This window comes from Equus asinus, chromosome 16, assembly GCF_041296235.1.
Source record: "Equus asinus isolate D_3611 breed Donkey chromosome 16, EquAss-T2T_v2, whole genome shotgun sequence".
NCBI classification, from domain to species: domain Eukaryota; kingdom Metazoa; phylum Chordata; class Mammalia; order Perissodactyla; family Equidae; genus Equus; species Equus asinus.
The window spans coordinates 19865479-19887340 of record NC_091805.1 but is presented as its reverse complement, the minus strand read 5'-3'; the positions used below and the strand labels follow the sequence as shown (position 1 = coordinate 19887340).

The following is a 21862-nucleotide window of genomic DNA, read 5'->3' as shown; positions in this document are numbered from 1 at the left end:
GCAAAATTTTGAAACTATGTGATTCTGTGAATACATTACTAGGGCCTCTCACAGGGCTTTGGAAAGTGTCTATGAAATTGAGACACCCTGAAGCTTAAGCTTCATTAGGTTCACAATAATCCACCTCTTCTATTATCACACTTTATTTATTTTAAGAGGCAAATTTTTTCCACATTTTAACGTCGCTGAAAATGGAATATGTCTTATAAGCTATGGCATTGTATAATTGCTGTCAGCCAGGCAGAAGTCATGGCAGAGTCATCATTGCCTGCGTATGCGCAAACTTGGTTATGGCTGCTCATATTGTCATCATTTCAGTTGAGTCATATGGACTTTTGGTACCTATGTTGAGTTTCAGTGTTAAAATATTATAAAAATGATTGCGTTATGATTCAGCACTGAAACCAAAAGCTAGCATATGTTCAGAAAAGCAAGAAAAGACAGTAAAGTGTAATGTTAATGAAGCGAATGTTAAAGGAAGACTGCTCACAATTTAATGTTTTCTTGTAAAGCAACAACTAATTTATTTCATTGTATTTTCCTATTTATGCATGCACAACAGTGATTTTGGAGAAGAGCTATGTCCAAATTATAGCTAAGGTGAAAATTTTAAGTGATGAGAAAGCCTTGAGTCATAGTTTAATTGTCAGTATCTCCTTTTCTCTGATGTATCTTACAGTTGACAATGCCTCTGATTTGGTGGAATATATGTACGTCATTTAATTCTCACATAAATGCCCATGAAGTTGCGTACTGTTATTTTATTATCCATTTGTAGAGAGAGAAAATTTAGGCAGTGGAGGGTTAACTTGCCCTAGGTCACACAGCTGGTAGGTGGCAGATCTGGGATTAGAATGTGGGAGTCTGGGGCTTAGGTCTATGCTCTTTACCACACATTATATTGCCTTAATACTTGAGCGGAAGGGAGGAGCTCTTTCTCTTTCGAGATCCTCATTGACTAAAAAATGCCAGATTTTCCAGACAACTATTGTTCTTGTCCATCTCTTCCCTGAAACTCTTCATTAGTTCACCATCACCCATGGATAAAGCCTAAACTTCCTAAAATCCAAAGCCTTCTGTGATCTAACCTCAACCAACTCGTGCATGACTCATGCTTTCCAGTAACGCCAAACTATTGTCTCATATGTCCATACCCAGCAGGTTTCTTGTCCTAGCCTAATATTTAATTGATCTACATTTCATTCTTAAACGACTTCAGCTATTTTTTTCTTATCTGAAGTTGTTCATATTAACCCCTTGTGCAAAAAATAGTTGACATAGTAGGCCTAATGGTTATCTTTGGAAAACCCTGCTTACAAGGTGGTCCCTTGGCTAGCATCTGGAAATTTGGCTTTTGGGAGGGTTCTAATCATTTTTAAAACTGATAAGAGTGATTCAACTCTTTATGCAAATGTTATGGCTTATGCTAATCATCTCTTTTCCTTCTGAGAGTCTGGAATATTTGTAGATTCTAGGTGAAGGATGCCTACCTGAGTATTCTCAAGGAAAAACGCTGGGCTCTGAGTCTTTAACAAGCTTCCCTGGTTGGCAATAAGTCACATGTGTCGTCACAACTCATTGCTGGGAGAATTAAGTTCATCTTGCGTGACTCAGTTGGGAGAGGACTCTTGGAAACTTATTTGTGGTTCCCCCCTGAACCCTGTGCTTCTTTTCCCTTTGCTAATTTCACTTTGTATCTTTTCACTGCAATGAATCATAGCTGTGAGTATATGTTGAATTTCTTCTAAGTCTTCCTAAAGAATAATAAAAGCTGGGGGTAGTCTTGGGGACCCTGAACACACTTTCTCTGCTTTTCCTATGCTTTTCCCCTTCCTTCTTTACCTGGACAACCTATTCCAGGAAACCACCTCTGAACCTTTCCTACACCACCCTGCTGCATTTGGTACTCCTCCTTGGAATTACTGTGATATCCTGGCGCTGTGTCCATTGTTACACTTATCACATCATTTTATAATTACTGGGACATTGTCTTCAGTCCTATAGACTGTGAGATTCTTGATGGCAGAAACTATGTTATATTCACCTTTGTATCTGCACACCTGTCACATGGTGGTGATCAATTAATGTCTGTTGAATACATGAACCCGGGGCCAGTCTAGGATAGTGTTCTGATTGTTAGTAGCATCCATAATTAAAATAATTGAGACGGAAGTTTGGAATGGGCTTTGAGAACTCATTTTTTTCCCTTACTTATCTTTGCCTACACAGTTAGTTATTAAATTGTTTCTTCATTAGATAGACACTTAGTAAACACCTACTGAGTATTTTATATTAGATGGGGGTTTCAGGTATCAGAAAAGAGAGGAAAGATAAGAGGTCTGACTTGATGTTAAGAAAATTAACTTCAGCTTTGTCATTCTACAAAATGGTGCCAAGGATACCTGCTCTTCTAAATCCACAGTCATGATGAGAAATAGAGTAGCCTAGGGTGATGCTTTGAGAGAAGGTGCTAGTCAATTCCAAGTATTTATCAATAACTTATGCTTCATTAATTCCAAAGAAAATGCATCTATCTTCTTTTGCGGATTACTCCCTGGCTAGAAACTTATATTCTTGTTCTGGTGCAATTCATTTCTTTATACATTCATAAAGATGGTATTTAGATTTATTTTTTTCCTTCATTCATTGTTTGCTAATGCCTTACTGTTCCCTCCCACAGTTGTATAATCAGCTTGCTATTTTTAATACTGCTTTTCTGACAAAACCAAGTCTAAGCTTTAACAGATACATTTTCATATATTGGAAGTTGCCTCAATGATTCACTCTGCTATGAACTGAATATATTATACATCTTTTTGATTGTTCTTCCTCTTAAACAGGATATTGGGTTTCCTGAGATGTGATTTTTCAAGTTAAAATTAGAACTAGGAATAGATAGCCTCCTTTTGGGGGATGAGTGGGCTGTACAGCAAGGAGTGGAAGTTGTTGGCAACTTAGGATAGAAATAGTTTCAGCTGAGCTCAGCCAGCATCGTAATTATATCTTATAGTCTCTATTCACAATGTGGATGAATATGTGGGAATGACTGGTATGGAACTGATCAATGTCTGCATCCTTCAGTTTATGAGGACTTAAGCTGATCTCAGTCTGTTCAAAATAACCTTCTTATATGCCCTCCCCAAGTCATTAACAACCGTTATTCTGTCAAGGAGAAAAGAGAGCGTGGGATCCTGCTTTTGGTCACGTAAGGCTCATGGAATTAAACCCATCTATATCATTGCTTAGCTTTTCTCTTCATTTTGGCTTCTGTACAAATTTTCCCTGAATCATATATAATTTTAAAACTTGATATATGTGATACATGGGAATATTTTGGATTATTGTTTTAATATTAGCAAAATCCTATATTTCATAATAGGAAGTTGAGATTAAGGCTGAGTTATTCAGACATAAACTTGTAAAGAAACTCCTGAGAAAAATCTTTTTTAAAAAACATTATTTGATTTTTTGCATTGCTCAAGTCTTATTTAATTTTTACCAAGATTAAAAAATATCTATGTCTAAATCAAGTCTATCATCTAAATGATAGAAGAAAAAATCCACAGAGGCTAAAAAGTAAAATCACGTTGGAAGGAATTGACAGCCTCACTCCCAAATGTTCTTGTTCTCACGCTCTCTCCTTCTCTCTCTCTCACTGAAATACACCATAGGATCCTTAAATTATCTGTTTTCTAATCACAGACTTTTTGCCTCTTTAAAAATACAAAGTCAGTATACTTTTGGTAATGCTTTGATTTTAAATTTTGAGATAGTTTGGGTTTTTTCTTCTTTTCCTAGATCTATGCACTTGCCCACAGTTTAGTTTTATTCTTCTGTCTAAAGCTATTGAAAGATGCATAAGTGTTATAGTTTAGTAGAGCCCTTTTCAGATATATTTATTCTGATACAAGTTTCATTACTTACTGTTGTACCTAAGTCCCACCTCTAAGATGTTTCCTTTATAAAAGAAACAACTTCCTAAAATTTTGATAATGCAACACAAAACCACAGTTTTCCATCAGAACTAGAACTAAACCAGACTTACAAATTGTGTGGTGAGGAGAATACAGCATGAGTCGAATGATGCCATCATTCTTCTTCCTTACTTCTACTATTTCTTTTCACGTTGCCATTGCTCAACTCGGTAAAGAAGCAGGAACAAAGACCTATTTGATTAGCATAGTTTCTCTTCTACAGGAAAACAGCTAAACGTTCAACATCTTAGTGTGAAAATAACTATTGGAGGAACAAAAGAATCAAATGAGAATCTCTGACTCACATTTGAAGAAATATTTTAGCAAAAAAGTTCAAGCTGCATTATTAATAGGAAGCTGATTTCTTTCTGATCCTAAACACTAGTCTGTGAACCAATAAAGATTATTGTAACTATTGTTACCCCCTACCCCAAGATTTCTCATCCCAGCCTTTACATTTCTGGTTTCTTATCAGAATTCCAACCCTCCAAGGCAGATCGTGCGCACTGACAGCTTCGGGAAACTGAGCAGCATCAGAACGTATAATAGCTGATTCTTGCTCTCATTGAGAATGAAAAGTTACCGTATGAGAAAGATCGTTTATTTTAAAACAACTATTTAAAACAAATAGTCATATTTTCCAGAACATTCTCGTTTGATAATCATCCTTTTTCTATGGTTGCATATATTTATAAGTGTTGGGGAAAAAAAAGACGGCATTCGCAGAAGACTAATTGAATTTGCCTCTTTTATTAGGGTAGTCAATTTACTATTTTTCACCACCTGTTTTATTAACATACGTCTTATGTTACATGTTGCTTTAATCTCCTTTATTAAGACTAGCTGAAAGGTCTTGTCGTTATTTATTGTTTCAATGCCTCAGGTTCCATGTTTCGTTCTGAATTTTCGATGCCAACTTCTTTTGACATGAAACTGAAATATTGCTGTTTGGGTAGATGTGCGAATGGGTCTAGGGTGGGTGTTTCATATAAAAACAATCACAGAAAATCAGTTGTGTGAGCAAATTCTATCTTCAGGCAAAATAACACTTTTGCTGCAAATGATACCCCACCGTAAATGTTCTCTGATCACAGCTTTCTCTGGGCTAATGTGGTCCTTTCTCATGGCTGCCCTCCCCTTCATGCCCCCAACTTCAATAAAACTAGGAATACTATTGTGCAAATGGAGAAATGCACATACTTCTCCTTTCCAGAGGCACTTTTATCAAAAAGGGAATACGCCACAAACTGTTTTACCACTTTGACGCAGCTTCTGTACAGAAGAAAGAGTTAACTCCTCGGTCTGCAGCTGATCCGTGCTTAAGCAGTTCACTGGGGCATCATGGTTATAAATGTGATAGAGTTTCCCAGGAGTCTTGCATGATTTTATACTATTTTTCATAAATAAGTAAAAATGCATCAGAATGCATTCCCACTTTCCGAGGAATGCACAATTAAAGAAAGCGGAGAAAAACAAGACCCAGGATCTGGGACTCTGGCTCCAGCCCTGTGGAGGAAAATGCATTCACCGTTTTTTTTTTTGCTTTTGCTTTCACCAGTCCTCTGACTGAGTAATGACAATAGTTCAGTAGGAAAGCGTACAGAAAGCAAATAATGCCCCAGAGCACATCAGTAGTAAAAGTAATTAGTTCATGGTTAACATCAGGGTGCTGTTAACAAGCACACAGGCCCTGCTCTCTGGCTAAGCTGCCACATATTATGATAGTCACCTCCAAAATAAAAATTATTTTCTGCAGAAGGAAGGAGAGTGGAGATTACAAGCTTGGAAGAGACTAAATTTGGGGATCGAAGATATTTTTCAAAAGCATAATCAGAATCCACAAATGCAGCCTCTCCTCCTAGATCTGGTCATTATGCACCACATGTGTATTCAAAGCATGCGTGCTTATGAGACACACAGAGACACCGAGAGAAAGAGAGAGAGCAGGAGCGAGCTGGCGAGTGCGGGAGATTGAGCAAAAACCATTATTATACACAGCACCTAGGGAACACAAGATCTAATTGGAGAATCAATAACTGAAACCCCATTTTAAATATTCTGCTCTATTAATTCTTCAGGTTAATAAAAACTGCCCGCGTGATGATATTTTGGGATATAGATATTCAGAGTTGGATTACTTTTGACAAGAGCGTAAGGATTCTATTCAAAGCTGATTTTCCCCCCTTTTGTTCACTGAGGACCTGCAGAATCTAAGATAAAAATGGCAGTTGTCCTGAGGGCACCCTGAGGCATGTCATTAAAATCGGAATTTGATCCTCTTTTCATGGTTACTTGGGACAATCAAGCACAGGAAACCTGAAAACTCATCAGTTTTCCAAAATATGACATGCCCTTGACTCTGTCAGTTTGACTGCCATATAGCAGCCCTGGCTATTTCAAAATCCCTTTAGATGTCACTCTGTCTTCAAGAATGCATGCCGCAGACCTCGTGTGAGAGATGAGACACTTCGTGGGTCCTCCGGGCGCCTTTGCCCCGTTAGAGCGCTCGCTTCTCTGTTTCCCATCAAAGAGAAATTCCATCAGAGTCTTCCAGTAAAAGGCCAGGAAAAGGCTTGTGTTTTAAAAGGAATGAAGCAATTTACTAATTGTAATTAATGTTAATCTGAGAAGTGTTTTCAATCTACTTGTTCAAGCATTCTAGGTAATGGGTTACTTTGGTTTGTAAAGCAGCAAGGGTGTGGTAGATTCAGGGACCACAGAGAATCTTGGAGATAATTTGTTGCCATATAAAATTATGTGGCTTACTATTTTCCATTTGTTTTTGTTTCTTTGCTCTGATTTTTTTAAATTTTAATTTCAACTGATAAAGGCTGTCTTCATTTTACTGTTAAATTAGGCAAAGTTGGAGACTCCACAAAGCCAGAAATCTCACCAGCTTGGGTTGCTAGAAGAATGAAATGTGTATTTCGCAAGGCAATCTTCAGGAACGAAAGTTTTCTTTTAACTAATAAATTCTTAAACGAATCTGTGAACCAAGACATCTTCCCACCTTCTATCCTAACACTTGTTTTTCCAGGATGAATGGCAGAGAGAGTCCTCATCTCTGAGCCATCTGTATTGCTTCGACCCGAGAGACATGTGAGCATTCCCAGCAGAGAGACTAGCTTTTCATGAGGAAAGGCCAAAATTCTAACCTCAGGGCAAGCAGGAGGCTTTCCCAAGTAGGGAGCATGTGTTTAGCTATTTTCCCACATACCTTAAAACTAACTTTTCTTTCTATAAAAGCGAAAATAAGAAAAGAGATTTGTCTACTGAACTTTACCTGCCCACTAAAGCCAGCTGCATTTTGATGAATGTTGCCTGTTGCAAGTACTGTCAGTTCAAGACCGTACCGGCAGCAGCCGTGTGACTGGCCAGTGTGCACTACAGACTGAAAGTAATTCAGCCTTGCTGGTAGGTCCAGGAAATTCTTGTTGTGTTTGGATCTTATATTTGGGATAGTTCTCTGCTTACGTAGAATTTTACTTAATGGAGCTTTGGTTGGTTAATGCTATTGTAACGACCTGAAATTTCTATATGAGTGTAACTCCTTTGTTGCTATTAATCTCCTACTCTACCTGTCACATAATAAAATTCACCTTTGGCAGACATGCTTAGTAAGACCCATTTCCACAAATCATGTCATTTCATAGGGCCAGCTTGTTAGAACTTTCCGTCAGACTATATAGTTCCAGTATCAAGTTAAATAATGTGTACAGAAAAGCAAGTGAGCAAGGTCTTGTGCAAATCTTTGATATTGTTTCTTGTTGTTAACCAACTGTTTCATGTAGGCTAATCAATTCGTCTTTTACTTTGCTTTGTTCTATGGCTTTGCATATGTTTCCCCTCCCACCCGGGATTCCTTTTCTTTTCTCTCCCCTACATAGAAGGGGGAAAATCCAGCTCTAAAATCCACCCCTGTTAAAGGCTTTTCCTGATACATTCAACTTGACAAAGATCACTCATGTGTGCTCCTTCTCATTTTGTCATCAGTGTGATATTATAGCTCATAGTTCATTATTGCAGAAACTTGAATATTTTGTAGGTTAACGAATGTGCCCCCAACCCCAAAGGAACATCCTGTCATGTTACCTTCTGTGGCTAGGTGTTAGCAGTATGAAGGGACTGCAGTGGATCAATTAGCCCTCCTGCGTGTATTTCTTGATAAACTCTTTTCTCTTGTGGGCGTGCTATTGTACACAAGCAACCGAGGCGGCCATCTTCTTTTCTCTTATGTTCTGTAGGGCACATAATATAGTGCCTAGCACAACTCAAAAAGTTCTTATAGCTCAGCAAAGTGGTATTGTGCACTAACTATATACAAAGTACTTGAGGTAACATGATGATGAAGGTATGCCACTCTCTGGTGGTCACTTAGATACTACATCAAGGGTGGTAAACTATACAGCCCAAGGGCCAAATCTGGCCTGCCATCTATCTTTTTTAAATAAAGTTTTATAGGTACTGAGGTAAACTCCTTCACTTCCATATCATCTGGCTGATTTTGTGCTACAAAGGCTGAGTTTGATAGTGACCACAAGACTACCACATGGCTCACAAGACTGAAATATTTTTTATCTGGCCCTTTATAGAAAAAGTTTGCTGAGCCCTGAATGAAATCTGTGCATAGACCATAGTAAGAAGACGATTATTGGCTTAAAGTGTGGTGAAGACTTTCAGGTTGGCAAAAATCAGCCCGAATGAACTATTCACAGAAATTTATACAAATGTACAGTCTTAATTTTAAAGACAGTTTCTTTCTACAAATAAATATTTAGAAACTTGTATTTTCAAAGGGAAAAAACCCTCAAAAAAAAAAAAACCCAAAGCCTAGAGAATTGGGATTATTATTCCTCAAATCTACCTAGAAGCTGACACTTACCAAGCACTGTTTCTCTAACTGCCTGTCAGGTACTCATTTTATTTATTTATTCAACAAATATTGCTGAGGACTTGCTTCGTTCCAGGTGCTGATGCGGGGGATTCAATAGTAAGCCAAAATGGAAGTAGATACTTTCTTTCCCATTTCTTACACAAGAAAACCGAGTCTCTGCAATAAATGGCGTAGCGAGGACTAGAACCAAATCTCCTGATCTTACGTTCAGTGTGTTCAAGTCAATAGTCATTACCATGAGAGACACAAATTGGAAAAAAATTATACAGATTCATTACAAACATCATTTTTCTCTCCGACATAACTGTATTGGTTACTGATACTTATTTTTTCAAGTAAGTTTTCAAATATGAGATAATCTAAGAGGCAATCTAAGTGTGACCCTGGTACTTAGAATTATTACCTGTAGGAACATGGTTTCTCCAAACCTCAATTTCCTCATCTGTACAAAGGAGGTAAGTAATATTGAACTTTTAGTTTATGGAAGGTAATTTGGCAGAATACCATGTGCTGAAACTAAGAATCAAAGTCCTGAGCAGTTTAGGGTTAAAAATCCTAATTTTTAATTCCTATACTTACAGAATCTCTGCCTGGCATCAAGTAGAGCATATTTAAATATGGATTCATACATTTACTAACAAATATTTACTGAGAGCCTACTATACGTAATCCAGCCTGGCGCTCCCGTTTTCTAGCCTGTGACCTATCCTGCTTAACTGTGAATCACACTTTTCTTCATCCTAAAAAATAGGGAGGGGGCCAGCCCTGTGGCCAAGTGGTTAAGTTCGTGCACTCCGCTTTGGTGGCCCAGGGTTTCACCAGTTCGGATCCTGGGTGCGGACATGGCACCACTCATCAGGCCACGTTGAGGCGGCGTCCCACATGCCACAGCTGGAAGGACTCACAACTAGAAAATATACAACTATGTACTGAGGGGATTTGGGGAGAAAAAGCAATTTAAAAAAGAAAAGAAGAAGATTGGCAACAGTTGTTAGCTCAGGTGTCAATCTTTAAAAAAAAACAGGGAGAAACAATACTGGTCTAACAGAGTTGTTGGGAGAATTGACATAAAACATGTGAAGAAAGCAATGTGTCTACTTTGAACTAGGGGAGCAAGATATGTTAGTCTCCTTTCTTCTGTCTGTATCCTCTTGAATCTTAAGGTCTAATCAGGGTAATATCACTACAATACTAAGAAGTAAATGAAATTGTAAAAATATGGGAGAGAAGAGAATGGCTGTATTTCTTTCATTTTTTTTGTTTTCTGCTTTATCTCCCCAAATGCCCCCTGGTACATAGTTGTATATCCTAGTTGCAGGTCCATACTAGTTGTGGTATATGGGACGTCACCTCAACGTGGCCTGACGAGCGGTGCCATGTCCGCGCCCAGGATCCGAACCCTGGGCCGCTGCAGTGGAGCGCACGAACTTAACCACTCGGCCACGGGGCCGGCTCCAAATGGCTGTATTTCTTACTCTGCCCAGGCACACAGTGAAAATGGTCATACCTTCAAGGTGATGACGTTGATGAAAATGGCAGGAAACTACATCTGATGAAAATCCGTTAGCACATCCCATAAAAAATTCTTGTGTCTTTGCCCTGGTTTGAAATTTGAAGACAGAAGAAAATTCTTGTGTCTTTGCCCTGGTTTGAAATTTCAAGACAGAAGAGAATTCCTTTTATCGCTTCAGTCGCCAGGAGCGATTGGACAAATTATACATAAAAATAATATTTAAGGGTGAGGTAATTATTCTAGTAACTTCGGAGAACTATCTCGGTACTAAAAGAAACATTCTCTTATCTTTTCTTAATTCTGAAGTCTAAACTTCTTTAGTGCCAGTCCGCTTTAAAATCAGATGACACCGCTGCTGGTTGTCATTCCATGATGTTAGAGAAAGCGTTGAACACTTAATGAATTCAGGGGTGTGTTTCTAGTGATGAGAAGTGCTGTCTTGTGTTAACAGTGTCAGTTCGAGAGAGACTTGAAGGCACGAAAGACTATGCTTATGTAGGTGCTCTTTCATGTCGGGTGCTACACTTATTGCTTTTGATTAAGACGTATGATTGAGTTACTGGATATGACATTTGTTGAGAGAAGGAAGATTACCGCGGGTGAGGTGCAAGAGAGTGAAGAATGAGGTGGTGGATGAAGCGTGAACGAAAGGCTACATGCACTGATGTCTTGTTTATTTGATTTAGGAGTTTGAGATAGAATTAATCTATTTCATTTTCCAGCGTGTTAGGAGAACTATCTTAAAAATATACTTTTCAATACATAATCAAAACATATCAAAACAGACTTGGGAAGTAAGTTGGTTTTGGTTGTGTAAGACTGTGTGGTGGGGGGGATGGGGATGAGAGTTGGGGACATTCTTAGAAAAGCTTAAACTGTTTTCACATGTATTATTCTAATTATATTTGCAATACTCCAGTGCAATAGGTAAAGCCAGATTTTTTTTTTCCTATAAAGTTTCAACGTTTCAAATGAAAACCCATTTTATCTGTTATTTTTCTGGAACACTGTGAATGCAAACCAAACTCATCATCTCTGAACACAGAAATTAAAGAATGAAATGGACTATAAACTGAAGCTGAACAATCTAATTTCACTGTTGCAGTTAATATGGTGAGAAAAACCTCAAAACCGTGGACATTTAAAGGGCAGAAAATAAATGCAATGTTTGAGGTTGAATTCTCTAAATAGCACCTGGATTTTGGCAGCTGAAAACGATGCTGGAATTCACAATGAAGAACTGAAATTCTCCCAGAACTAATCATGCTCTGAATGTACACGCTGTCTTTCTCCGACTATGTATTTGCTAATTCTGCTTTGCTAAAGGATAATTGCCTCCATTCTACAGATGGAGAAAAAGGAAAGAGTGGAGTTCTAAACTGTCCTGATTTATAAAGTGATTCAGCGGCAAGATCAGAAACAGAAACCTGGATCTTCTTACTCTCAGACTGGAGCTCTATTTACTAAACCAAATTCCCACTCTCTGGTCCATTCTGAATCCTTTTGTTTATTTGCATCTACAGAGTGGAACACAAGTGGCTGAATAAGCCCTAGCATTGGGGTTATTAGTGCTCTTCAACTGGCCTGGGCTGGCTTTCCCCTCCCCAAGGGCTGACCACCCCAGAGGAGACCTTGTGTCTCCTTCTGTTTTCTGATCAGGGCTATCCACCCGAAGCAGCCTAAAAGCTTCATTGTGTTTTAGAATGCATTATAAAATGACTAAATATTTCTATTTACATTAGAAAACATTTTTTAATAGAATCTGCTTTTTAACTATGTGCATCTTCCTGTTATAAAATTTTAAAAGAAGCAAAGTTGGAACAAAATAAAATTCTGTAGTTCACTAGGAAATGTTAACTCCCGTTAAGAACAAAATAAAACAAACATCTTAATTTTCATTTTTAACTGGTTCAGATGGTTTTCCTTCTTGGTTTAAAGTGGAAAGCTTTGACTGTATATTTGCATGTGTGTGTGTGTGTGGATGTGTGCGTATGTCTGTATCTATACATACAGATATGTTTACAGAATCAAAGAAAATATTCGCTCTTTCCCACTCTCCATGATTACTACTTCTTCTCTATTTTTCTAGGTTATAGTTAAGAGAATGGTGTTGCTAGAAATGTGAGAGGGAGGACAGTAAGTCTGATAGTGAACTTTCCTGTTGAATCCCAGGGCACAGAAACGAGCCCTAATAAAAACTCCATTTTTCCTGCTCTCCCACACAAGGTAATTTAAAATTGCATTCATTTCAGGATTTCTATTGAAACATACAGAACCAAAGGCCTGAAACTGTCTATCAGAACAGCCTGGAATTTAGCAATGCCAGCCTTGCTCAAATGACTGCCTGACTCACTGGGACCCCTGATCAAGTGATGTGCCAGAGGGCATGGACGGAATCTAATATGAAGGCAGCCTATTGATTCTTTAGATTACCTCCTTGGGAAACTAATTATTGTCTAATTTTTATATGGGTGAATTTTTATATTTAAAAAACTCACCCTTTTTTGTCAACAAGAGAAATATTAATTTTGATCCTCAAAGTTCTTGTCTCCGATTTTAAAGGGATATTGCTTTAGATCTCCATCCTTTATGGTACCAATAAGCTAGTGGAAAAGGTGGCGAATAATTCCCATAGAAAGTAGTTAAAGAAGATCAAACATAACCTTCACTGCAGATATAGAAGTGCCTATTTTTCTTTACTCAAAAAAAATCCTGACTTGGAGATGCCCTTTTCTTTCAGAGAGCCAACATATTCTTTTCTTCTTTCACTAATATTTACACAAAAATAAACTGTCTTTTATTGTCCACTACAATTGAATGTGAACTTTGATAAATAGCAGATTTCAATCACAGGCCAATATGTTTCATTAGTACATTCTCAACCAGCCATCATAAAAACGTAAATAATACTATATGTTTGGTCACTGGAGAAGGAATATTTTTAATAAATTATGAACTTTTAATAAATAGGATTGCTAAGAATTTTAACATAGTTTAATCTTCCTGCAGTGCATTCAGCTGAATGGCGTTAACAAATTAGTACTCAACTTTGACATTTGAGGGGTGATTTCATTTTTCAGCCATGAGCAGAGATTTAAAAATATTTAAGAAAGATTATTCTTTGAAGTGTATTTCATTTATCTTTCTTTTAAATATATAAAAAACAAAATTTTCACTTAGCTTGTTTGTGCCTTTGAAATTTCGGAATGCTTACATTTTACCTGCAATGTCATATTACTACTCCAGTTAGAGTTTTCATGACAGAAATAACTTAGAACATTGGCTGGAAATGTTGTCATGAAGAACTTTATGCTAACGTGGTTATTGGGTAATGAGGGGTTTGTAAACCGAGTCAGAGCATGTAATTCTCATAGGTTGCTCTCTATCTAGATTTTATGACTTTAAGTACTTCATGATCAGTAAATAATAAATTCAATTTACCGGATAGAAGTTTTGTCACTTAGAAATACTCACTTGGAATATATATTTCTTAATTGGCATCAGTGGCACATTTCCCAGGAAGCATAACAAAATGGATCATTTAATAGATGCCCAATCTCTCCATCCATCTATCTATCAGTGCGGCACATGATGTTTTGACTTTAATATGGTAATTATCTCAGGCTGACTTCAGAGCAGGAAGCTGCCTCCCACACAGCAGTGCTTAATTACTTTAGACTTCAGCTTGCCAAGTGAAAAATTGACTGTTTTTTTGCACATTGCATGGAATTGAAATGATTTCATTGTCATTTCAGTTGAAATACAGCCTGACATCAGCATAGAATCATGGGAAAGATAATGCAAAATTTCTCTGAAATTCTAAAATGGTCTGAAAGCTGCCTTATTTTTTTATGAAGCTGCATTTCATTTTCAGAATGTTAATGAAGATCCACTTCATTTTGGGAGAAGTAAACTTTGAGGAATTCACTTCTGTGAGCGCATTCCAATGGCAATTCAATAAAAGGGCAACATTGTTAGGGAGCTACAATTGAATGTGAACTTTGACAGTTAGGGGGCAGAAGAGCGACTGAAGTTGGTGTTGACATAATTAGTGTAAAAATTGTTTGCTTGGGCACATAACTAATAAAATAAAAGTGATGATAACTGCCCCATTCAGAAAATTTTAAAAAGTGCATCTTGATGCAGATTCTGCATAATGATACCTTTAATGTGCTGCTTCATGATATAAATTAAGCATTTGTACAATAAAGTTGTAAAATAAACCTAGGCTGTCTTTGTGTTAAAATTTATCAACATTGCTTTTTTTCTTCAGATTTCAGCTGTCAATCACATGCTAGTAATTGAATAATTTTTAAGAAACCAAGGGAGGATGTCATGAATAAAATGTCCACAAAAATGTGCCATTGGATAGAGGGGGAAAGGAATGTGATGAGGGAAGGCATTGTATCACAGAGCAAACCATACTGAGCTCTCACATTCGCCAGAAGAACTGGGCGAGTAGCAATGACACCTTTGCCATGTAAACCGCAGGGGAAAGTAATTAAATTTAACAGAAGCTGCCCTTGATTTAAAGCCACAGGGGAAGTAATTAAATTTAATAGAAGCCACAACTTCTAAACAAAGATATATGGTATTTCTATCACCAAATGCTACCTTATTTTTTTCAAATGTGCCTATAGCTTCCAGAGGCCTACTTACAGAAACCAGTTCCAGAACCCCTAATGGACAATACACGATTGAATATTGTGAGCCATATTAAACAGTAATCTAATGCAAGCACATCTGAGCTGCAATTCAAGAAATAGCATGGTGCTGCTCTCTATGGCAGCCTACTCAAAACTAATACCTGGCTTTACGATGGAGATGAGAAACTTTTGGAAAAAAATAGACGTGATTTTTTTGGCCAACTTTGATACATTCTGTCCATCTGCTTAAACTGTCCCCAACCACAGCCCTTCGGACTGCCATTGCCTTGCTGAACTGACTCAGCATCCTGGCTATAGAAGAAACAAAGTTCTCCTCCTGAAATGTGTCATCAGGGTTCTCCAGGCCAGGCCACAGGGACCCACGTGTTTTCTTCCACGTTGGGCTAGCCCAGTTGAAGCTGGTCCTAGGGTCACCAAGGTTACCATGATAGTCGTGTAGGGTGCTCACTGCAAATGGTGGTCTTTTCACCAAGCCTTGTATCCTGGCTCTGACAGCCTGAACGAAAGGGTACCTTCTAAAATTTTGTGTAAGGTTCCCCTACTCGTCAAGTCATTCAACTTCTGGACTTTGTCCTGAACCTCATTAAGGCCCAATAAGGGCCAGCACAGCCACGGTTGCTCCTGTCTCCCTTTCAACTTTGTGTTAAGAACATCAAGAGTGAGTGTTTCTTGACTATTTTTACCTAATCAGATTGGAAGGGGTAGTATTGATTGAGGGAAAGAGGATTCATTTTTCTTCCTGAACGTAAGAGTAAGAAAACCAGAGATAGCTTGCTTACCTAGAGCATAAGGGGTGAATAAGCAGTGGAATGGGAGTCATCCAGAGGAGCGGCCCCAATGAAAAGCAATTGTTAAGACGGTCTCCGTCTTAATACAACATAGTTTACAGGGGCAGAGTGATGAACAGCTGGACTCTGTGCCCAGACTACCTGAGTTTGAATCTGGCACAGCCATTCTTGCTGAGTGACATTGGCAATTTAATTCCTGCATCTTAGTTTTATTGTCTATAAAGTGGGGGACAATAACCATATCTCCTACACAGCGCTGTGGAAAGGAACAAATAGGTTCACATACGCAAAGTACCTAGAACAGCACCTGACACATAGTGAGCACTGTCTAAATGTTGATTCTTGTTACATACAATATATGTCGAAGTTCATTGCCTATTCACAGCAACAGTTCCACATCGTACCCAGTGTCATAAAAGAATATTCCCCATAGTTTTATTTGAAGTCCATGCTCCAAACTGCATTGTGAACGTGGATCCTTGTATATTATGTTTTAAGTGGAAGGTATGCAGCCACAGTCCCTATCGCTCAGAAGGGTGGTGGTGGTCTAGTCGGGAAGTTGGGGTGGGGACCTGGGGGGTGGAGGTATCAAGGAGACGGAATAGAAGATAGAGTGAGCAAGGAGGTATAGTGGTGAGAGACACAGGTTAGTATATCTTGCTAAGTCACAAACAAAAGCTCAAATAATGCCTCTTGCATTTTGGATTATGCCAGGTTTCCTGGTTAGCCCAGAACTGGCACCGCAAAAACTGAAATCAGTAGCTCTTCCTTCCAGGACTGAACGCATAGTCACAATGTATTTGTCAACTACACATTTTCCTGTCAAGTAGTTGTTAGGTGGAAAACCACCGAAAAGGAATTTTTCTTTGTCAGATAAACTTTTCACAATAGAAAAATATAGTGAAGGCTTCTGAAATAAATCTAGTGGCACTGGGGAGTTTACGAATACTAGCATATTAATATACAGCTAAAATAATAATAAAAAAACACCATGCTGCTAAAGATGTTTAGTATTATCAGCTCACTGCAGGAGTTTATTAGAAACTCCTGCTTTGTTTTATTAAAATTTCAATTGGCTTGGTGAATGAGATCCTATGTTAGTGTCATAAAGTGAGAAGCCAGAAGGAGAGGATATTGGCATTTAAGTGCAGATTTCATTTTAAAAACACTTTACATTATAAAAGAAGATTGCATATTGTAAATATTACATATAATGTTCGTGGTATTAAAAGTAGTGTTAGTAATTTTTTAAAATTCATCAAATTGTCTTTGTTTATGGTGATATCTGGCAGATTTTATACTTCTGTAGTAAAGCAAAGTTTTAAATTTATCCCAAGATGTTTTTAGTTATAACAGCAAACATGGTTTTAAAAAAGTTTTCATAAAATGATGCATAAGTTTAATTTAATGGGAATCCTCTTTGCCAGTAGCACATGACAATTGCTTAATTTTATAATTAGCTGATAATTTTCCCTCTGCATTTGGGAAGCTTTTGTTAAACTAACTTGGGTTAGCCAGGCAGCTGGATAGATTGCAAACCTTAACCTATAGTTGAATGTTTGGGTTGGCAATGTTGTAGCAAATTATATGGAGCACCTTCTGAAGCAAGCCCAGGATGCTCTTTCCTGGTATTAAACGGTCACTGCTTCTTTACGTCGTCAAAAGCTGTTTAAGAAGATGGCGGCAGGCAACGTTCTAAGGTGCAACAGCTGGAGAGCCAAGATGGAAACCTCGCTTCCCCGTCTCAACATCTGGAGTCTTCATGGAAGTGAGAAGTTTGCAGGTTTGCAGCTGCAACCCTTTCATGACAAGTTCGGTAAATTTTACACATGGCTGCTTGCTTAAAAAATATTTTCCAGATTTAACATGTTTACAGCATTGACATTTGAAACTGAAGCCCCTTCCTTCTTGATTAGAGCAGACAGGACTCACAGACTGTATTCTAACTTTATGGGGTTGGAAATCTGGGAATGGGTCATTTACAATTTTCAAACAAATCAAAATGCACTTTGATCTCTAGTCCAAGTTTCTTTAAATGCAATGAGTAATAATAATAAATTAGCCAAACTTAGCTGTTTTTCCCTTAAATATAGTCATTTTACTGTAATCATTTTATTGCATTCTAAAATCCAACCAACATATTTAATCCATCTTATTCAAAGTATATATTTTGTGAGAAGGAGCATTAACTCAGCAAATTAGGTAGAGGAGAGAGTATGTGTGTGTGTGTTTGCATGTGTATATTTTTATGCTTTAAGCTACAACTTATTCTGTGAGAATACGTATTAATAATAAAAGCAGCATTTTTCTTTACACATGTTTTCTAACTGAAATCTCTCAATCTAATTACAAATCTTTAGGTGCACTGAATCTTTTCAAATAATATATGAAACATTTCAGCAAAAAGATGCGATCAAAACAAAGAGAATGTGATTTTGAATGTTTCAGTGTTTAATTAAGATCCTCAATTTAAAATTTATTTTTGCAGATTAAGTTTACATTAATAACACCAGTTCTGTTCAACATTGATTTGGATCATACTTTTGAAAAAGATGAGAAATAATTTTTGTTGATACAATCTTCTTTTTTTAGAACCGTCAACATTCAGTTGACTGTCACGGCTCTCTTAGGTTGCTAACAGGCATGTAAAAGGCATTCATATAATACGATACATTTTACCATCCTCATCTCCAAAATGTAAGCCCTGTTGCTTTAAACTGGATTTATTGGAGTCCAGACGCATAATCTTAAGAATTTTCTTTAACGTTAGTCACCATGTCGAATACAATATTTCTTCTTCATGATTTAAGATAAATGATGGCAGATACACGTGAAAAAGCCTTTCACAGAATAGGATTTAGGTTATGATATTTGAAATACGAAACAAAAACCAACTCTATCCCTGCAACAAAAAAAAATCAAAACATCTCACCGTTATGAAAAAATGCATTAGATAGCTATCAATATTGCTCCTAGACTTTGGGAAGGGCAAGTGCTCCTTGCTCTTTTTTATATACTAAGTTGACTTCAATCCCCGCTCCCCCAAAATAAATGCTAGATATTTCCTTTGAGTAACATTTAACTCAGCCCAGAGATGACATATATGAACAGACAAATGGTTTGTATTGATTTTGATCTTTACATTTATAGAAAGATATTTTAGCTAATTTTTGGAAAGAAGAAAGTGCTTCAAAATCAAATCCATTGGGGATTAATTGCAGAGTCAAACATTTTAATTTTAACTAGGAGGAAGACAAGAGCAAATGAAAAAATGTGAAGACCCATAATGAAAAGCAGTAAAATAATCTAAGTGAATCATTTTATTAAAATGGTTGTTTCACTATAAATAAGGAACCATAAAAAATACAATTTGTATATTCTGCAACAAAAAGCCTCACTCTAGGCAGCCAACTACTAAAATTTTATATGAAAAAAAAATGTTCCCCTAAGGAAAATGTGTATATCTGCCGGTTCTTTTTAACAAAGATTGAGCTGCTTAGAAAGAAAGCAAAGATTTCTAAAAATAAAACCGATTTTGCCATCCCTCACTCCCTCCACTTCACATACTGTGTATGTGAGGGTTTTTTTGTTTTTTCTTTTTTCTATTCACGCTGAATTGTCTGAGTCCAATTTAAATTGCTAGTCAGTGTTTTCACAGCTCTGCACAGCCACTTTCTAACCTTTTCCTCGTGGGCATCTCTGTTTGAAATGAAGCTTTGCTGTCTCTCATATACCCGAAACAAACAAGTATACCTACTTGATGGTTTAATCGTAACTGGCTAAGCTCACAAAATGAGCAGCAAGTTCAGGAAAAACGCACGGGACACAACCAGTGGAAAAAACCAAAATCCTCAGCAGAGATGCAAATGATATTTTATTATTTGAAACAGCTGCTGTGTAGCCTCAGACACTTATTTTTTCTTTACAGATTTTTCCTGAATAACTTCACGCTGGTATGGTATATCCTTTCATGCTTTCCCCGGTGACGGAAGCTCTCACGCCATTTACCTTGCTCCAGGTAATTTGGGGAAATACCACAGAAATGTATCATTACAGAGTCTGTATAGTTGTTTAGCTGCTAATTGATTCTCAAAGGAAGCAGACTGATGCTGTCACTATAACACGACGTTAAAAATTCTCCAATTTAAGCATGTGTATTTTAGTGAAATTAAAACTGCTAGCTCTTCTGGATATTTGATTGCAAAAAAGCTTTTAAGGAAGAGGCTATGATAAATTTTGCCATTACTAGCCAAAAAAGGGAAATCTGTGCATGTTTTTGGGACTGTGATGCTTTCTTTTTTTTTTTAACTTTACTGTAGTTTTAACTGTTGAAGTACTTGACACATGTCATGATAAAAATTAAATCTGGATGCTTTTAACCCATGGTTCAGGAGGACTCCTGCCCTGTAACCAGAATCTCAGAGGATAGTGCACGAAATACTTGTTTTAAAAATGGTTTCATCTCTCTTAAGTTTTTACCGGTAACTGTTGTTAGTGTCTGGATTGTAAAGAATGCTGTGATATAGTAGAAATTTTCACAAATAAAACAGAGCGTGGTGTCGATTTTTTAAAGGTGCATTATTTCTGTGAATGGGTTTATCAGCAGCACAACAACATTACAAGCCAAGCTGAGCCATAAAAAGGATTAAATGGCGTTGTATAACACTGATTAAGTAACAGAGCAATACACGCGAATTGTGAGAGTAACTAGTGCTGCCAAGTCTTCTGAAACAACATAGTAATAAAAGTTTACTTTCCTTGCAGACCCAAGTCTTTCCTCTGGGATCTTCTCTAGCAATATTCAAACATCAGCTCTTCTACAGTCACTGAATTCTGCCTACATTAAAAACAGCCATCAACAGCAAAAATCCTTCTTGTGTCTTCCTGTCTTGATAATGCTTCTGTGATGGGCAGATGGACCTGGCTTCGGTTACGACTCTGCCACTCACCCTTGTGCATGATTCTTAAACTCTTCTGCTCCTTACCTGTAAAGTGGGGGTGACAAGATGCCTTAAAAAGTCGTTGTGAGGGTGAAACTGATAATGCATATAAAGTGCTTAACATAGTCCTCAGCACATTTTAAGCGCTAGAAGTACTAACTGTTATTAAGTGAAATAATTGTGAAGTCCTTTTCATTCAATCATAAATATGTTTTGAGCAAGACTTGCTTTTGTTTTTTTAAATCTATAGAGACATCTTTACTATTTTATTGTTATTACAACACTAAATTGTGGCAGATGCCCCAAGAATACTTTATAATGCTGCGCCTTGAAGTTTAAGATAGATTCAGAAGGTGATTTTAGATACACACACCTTTAAAACGCGTTTTTACAAATGACTTGGCTTATTTGCTCAAGTACTATATTTTTTGTAAAGAACATTCCAGAACTGAAGTTAGCTCACTGAAGATTCTTTACCTGTCAGCTGCTTACGAGAAGAGTTCACCCAGTTCAATTTGAGTGTGAGAAATAAGTTTCAGGGGATAATTTCATCCATATCACTTGAAATGCTTTTCATACAGGCTACGGAATGTTATAAATTCTAACCTAATATGAGGCAAAGGGAAAAAAAAGCAGTCTGTCGATTTCACACAAGGAATTCATTCCACATTGTTTTCGCTAGTTTTTCTAAGACCCCGAGGGAATCCAAAAACAAAAGGTTGTATCGAGCGCAATTAGAATCATAATGCAGAAGCAAGTAAATTAGGGCAGATGTTGATATTTCAAAACTAGTCTGCTTTCCTTATATTTGGACACAATTCATGAGATGCATTAGGAAGTAACAATGTCTCCTCTTCAACACATCAAGATTATTTTCAGAAAACAGGGAAAAACACTCGTTAGTACGACTCCAACATCTAACTCTGAACAATGTTATTCTATAATACGGTAAATGTGGATTATGTAATTGCACCCAAACTTGGAACACTCGATTTTAAATGTTCAAATTGAATTGTGTGTGTCACTTTTCTGGGTTGTGCTGCAAACAGGTGTGAGCCAGAGTGCAGTACAGTGCAGTGGGGTTGG

General features: G+C 37.4%; 1 long non-coding RNA gene across 1 annotated transcript; it reads left to right on the top strand.

The window, feature by feature from the left end:
• Window positions 1–17421: 17421 nt before the first annotated feature.
• On the top strand, window positions 17422–20992 carry LOC123277747 (uncharacterized). The gene is made up of 3 exons (XR_011494750.1): window positions 17422–17647; window positions 19765–19854; window positions 20601–20992. It is a non-coding gene; the product is annotated as an uncharacterized lncRNA (long non-coding RNA).
• Window positions 20993–21862: the final 870 nt, after the last annotated feature.